This window comes from Alligator sinensis, unplaced genomic scaffold, assembly GCF_000455745.1.
Source record: "Alligator sinensis unplaced genomic scaffold, ASM45574v1 scaffold388_2, whole genome shotgun sequence".
Classification (NCBI taxonomy): domain Eukaryota; kingdom Metazoa; phylum Chordata; order Crocodylia; family Alligatoridae; genus Alligator; species Alligator sinensis.
In genome coordinates this window covers 867592-870954 of record NW_005842102.1, presented here as the reverse complement: position 1 = coordinate 870954, position 3363 = coordinate 867592, and the positions used below count along the sequence as shown (strand labels likewise).

The following is a 3363-nucleotide window of genomic DNA, read 5'->3' as shown; positions in this document are numbered from 1 at the left end:
GTGCCACTAGAACCAGTCTTCTCCCTGCTGCTCTGCTAGACAAGGGTGCAAGTAAGGAGAGGGAACTGAAGGAGGATCATGGCCACGCTGCACTGCATGCTGTCCTAGGTGCAGGGCACGTGCACAGCCCCAGTGGATATTGCTGTTCTGAAGAGACTTGGATCTTGTGTGCAGGAGATGCAGGCTTGCCTTCTTCCAACATCCTGCACTGTAGCACTCACTACAATTCACCTTGCAACAGAAAAGGGCTAGAGAGGTATTAAAAAAAAAAAGCCACAGACCAAAAGGTTGGTTCCAGTTCCAGACTCTTGGAAAGTCTGCAGCCCATGGCCCAGGCCCATTTCTGCTTAAGACAATGGTGTGTGGTTTAGGATTGTAGGTCCTCTTTTCAATAGTAGGGGGATCTCTTCAAACTCTGCACAGGAGAAAAACCATCAGTCACCCCGGCTTCCCAGAAAGACTCCTGGACTATCACAAACCTGCCCCAACCACATGGCCTCTGATTACCCACTTTAAAGAATTTGATAGGAGATTTCAGGCAAGTTCCATCTGGGGCTCAACGTGCAACTAAAACGCTAGGGCAACCAGGAACAAAAAAAGAAGTTCCCCATGATACTTCTATAGAGAGAAGCTTCAGTTCCCCACACCTCTGGTCTATTTCTTGCAATATTATTTTCCACTGACAGGTAGAACAAAACAGCATGTTCATGGACTCCATCCTGCTATCCATAACCTGAAGTCCCAATGAAATCACCAAGGGCCAGGCTCTAGTATTTTTATTCATGTTACAAAAGCACCTTACTGTACAATTTGGGACCTTAACATCAGTGGAGATGCCCATGGAGCAAGGCTCCACTCAAAGTGTGAGGATAAGAAAATCCAGCCCTAGTGCACACTGCAAAACTGTAGAAAAGTCCCTGGATTGATATTCAGATCTGGATCTAGGAGCCTCTACCCCAACTTCGGAGCAACTGAAGATTTCACAGCCTTTCAGCCCCTTACAGAGAAGGCTTTCTGCAAAATCCAGCTCATATGCCCAGATCCTTCAATGTTTTTTGTTTTGTTTTTTAATTTAGTGTCTCAGGCCAAATCAGCCAAATCAGTTCTGAATTCTGTTGATCGAGCAGAGCTCAGTCATCCAAATCTGTGTGGCACTACCACCAGCAAGTATCCTACCTCCCAGCCTCTTTGGCCTGGGACTTCAGAGACTCTCAAATCCATGGCAGGCATCCTATGAGCAACCTCCAAAGCTGAAAGGCCTTGGGGGTTCAGAAGCCCCCTGGTCAAAAGGCTCATGGAGCAAGCTTGAGAGCAATCCCCCATCACCATAAATTGTGTAACCGAGATCCTCACATTTGGAGGCAGTTGTAGACTCTCACAGGGGTGCCTGCCTGCCGGGCAACAGACAGGTCTCCACCCTCAACTACACCAAGTCATTCAAGGCTGGGAAGAAGGGGATCTCCCCTGCCAGGTACAGTAAAACCACCTGAGCCAACACCACCATCATGGTGGCTCCCCTGCCAGGTAAGTAGTTCTGCCCAGCTCCTTCAGTGTTCAGATTCAGGGCTTTGGCATTGCCAATTAGAGATGAAGGGTGGCTGTAAAGATCCAGATCTAGGTTCTGTAGCATGGGTTCAATGGAAAGCGCATCGCTCTCAAAACCCCAGCACTACCAAGTTTCAGCTCTTTAAGAAGCCTCCTACTAGCTACACTTGTCCGAGATCTTCGCTCGGCTATGTAAACTCCTCCTCCGCCCCCCTTGATAAGGGAAGGAAGAGAAGATCATTCAGAAGCCTGGTTGCAGCCAGCAAAGCAGCAGGCCTTCACCTGCACATGTGCTCATGAGTCAGAACTGGTCCTTCAGATAAAGGCAGCAGCCTTCCCCCTACCCCCAACTACTACTTCCCTACATGTTTCTGCCAGCAGTTTAAAAGGGGGTTTTTTTCTTTTTCTTTTTTTTTTTTTTTTTTTTAGTCCTCCCAGTGGGTGGGGAAAATCCCTGGTGTCAAACTTCAAAAGGAAATCCTGAGTTCACGTTGCATTCATGTTGAACTCTTAGCACGCTCAACTCAAACCACAGACTTCTGAGAGTGCCCACGCCCAAAACTCCACTGCGCCTCGGAGCAGCACCAGGCAGTGCATGTACCGAGACCGAGAGAGAAACGCAGAGCGCCGCGCTCCATGCAGGGGAAGGGGAATGCGCCGAGGGCCCTGCTGAGTCACACTGGAAGCAGCACACAGACCACGCTGCTGGATGAGAGCGAGAGAGAGAGACACGCCAACAAACTTGCAAATGCCTCATCTCAGGGAGGGAGGGAGGAATAAAAAAAGATAGGTAAACTGGATTGAGACAGAGTTTCAACATAATTTACCAACCTCTCCTGCCCCCATTGGCCTGGTGCTAATCCCGTTAGTGGGATAAGTGATCCACATCACAACATCCACTCAGACCAAGCTAATCACTGCTAAAAGGGTAGTAACCTTCCAGCATCAAGCTCACCAGCAAGACAAAGCTCCCACTCCCTCTTAACCTGTCAACCAGTGTAGGGCCTTTATCTCCAACAGAGTCTTGTTTAAGACCAGCAGTTTTATTCAGGGGGTTTTCATTGGTACTAAAGCTTCAGAACATAAGACTCTGTCTCTCTAACTGGAAGTCAGCCTGACCAGAGACAGAGAAGGGCAAACCTGCACATCACTTCCACATGCCAAACCCAGCAATGCAGCTGTGAAGCCACTCCAGGGGCATCGCCCCACAGCTGCTCAAGGCCGCCATCTCCGGCGTGCTTGAGAGCAGTCACGGGGGATACTCTAGAAGTGGTTTTATTGCTGCATTTCCTAGCGTGGCTTGTGCAAGTGGGAGCAGGTGGAGCATAGCCACTGTACGAACCCAACGTTGCTCCTGACTAAAGCCAACCAGACCTCATCTAGCAACAGATCCCCACCCTCTGCCATACCACCCGTCACTGATGCCTTGCTGAACTCAGCACTGCAGGGGACAATGCTTCCATTCTTGTAGCGCTGCGGCTTCATACTTACCGCCCGATGCATCCAGGAAGAGACCTTCTGAAAGCAACTAATGGCTTCCCTGACAATACTGCCAATTGTTATTTCAAGTGTCTATTTTGGGCCTGCGACTGCAAGGTGGGCCTGTGCGTCAAGAGTTTATTTCTTTGCTGTTGCCCCCAGACCTGCAATCCAAATCTTCCACCAGCCCATCTACCCAGGCCAGGATGTCATGGCACAATGCCCCAATTACCAGGTTCTCTGCTTCTCTATCTACATCTATCTGGATTTCTAGCATAGGGATCTTAACAGTTCGGGGACTTTGTGTCAACCACGACAAGTTAAGAACAAGTCCAGGAC

At 49.4% G+C, this 3363-nt stretch overlaps 1 long non-coding RNA gene across 1 annotated transcript in view; it reads right to left on the bottom strand.

Annotated features, from left to right (window-relative positions):
• Positions 1–356: 356 nt before the first annotated feature.
• Positions 357–3363, bottom strand: part of LOC102384691 — a 28381-nt gene continuing 25374 nt past the window's right edge. The window contains exon 4 of the long non-coding RNA XR_323920.2: positions 357–415. This is a non-coding gene — a long non-coding RNA (uncharacterized LOC102384691). The remainder of the gene's footprint in view (positions 416–3363) is intronic.